Source organism: Limulus polyphemus, unplaced genomic scaffold (genome assembly GCF_000517525.1).
Source record: "Limulus polyphemus unplaced genomic scaffold, Limulus_polyphemus-2.1.2 Scaffold114953, whole genome shotgun sequence".
Lineage (NCBI taxonomy): Eukaryota > Metazoa > Arthropoda > Merostomata > Xiphosura > Limulidae > Limulus > Limulus polyphemus.
The window spans coordinates 1-685 of NW_013780549.1; the positions used below are offsets into that span (position 1 = coordinate 1).

General features: G+C 33.9%; 1 non-coding gene across 1 annotated transcript; it reads right to left on the minus strand.

Moving 5' to 3' along the window:
• Nucleotides 1–110: 110 nt before the first annotated feature.
• Nucleotides 111–182, minus strand: Trnat-ugu. Its single transcript has one exon. It is a non-coding gene; the product is annotated as a tRNA-Thr (tRNA).
• Nucleotides 183–685: the final 503 nt, after the last annotated feature.

Below are 685 nucleotides of genomic sequence, written 5' to 3' on the forward strand. Positions count from 1 at the left end.
AAAACTTTGTTAATAAACGTTTATTTGAACCAGTGGCTGGTAGATCTTATTTACACATAATAATCACCTCTATTACTTTAACAACGTAGAATTATAATTCATTAATACTTAGCCACCAGTGAGAATCGAACTCACGACCACTGGTTTACAAGACCAGTGCTCTGCCACTGAGCTATGGTGGCCTGCGGTAATAATTTAATTTCTATCAGGACTTACAACTTACAACGCTAGAAACCGGTTTCGATACCTATGGTGGGCAGAGCACAGATAGCCCATTTTTGTGCTTAACTACAAACAAACAAACATACTGTATTAACAAGTGAAACCATAAAAAACGTCATCTACACATGTAAGCCAAAATGCAGGCTTATATGTAGATGTGACTATGGCATGCTGTTCTAAGTAATGTAAGAAAAGAGTGGCCAAAGTACCTGAAAATGGATTTTCCATAGCAAGTAAATATAACTAATGGAAATACGAATCTCTGTATAGAAAGCAAATAAATGTGTCTAGCTGTAACACTTTGATTAGATGTTCCTGTTTTACGTTGGTTATTTACCATTAAAACTTGTGTACTTGTGAATGATCGCACCAGTCATCGAAACATCATACCTGTTCTAAAAAAATTACTTACTGTAAAAGCTGTAAATTGTAATATAATATTATTACTTTTAGTTTATTCTTT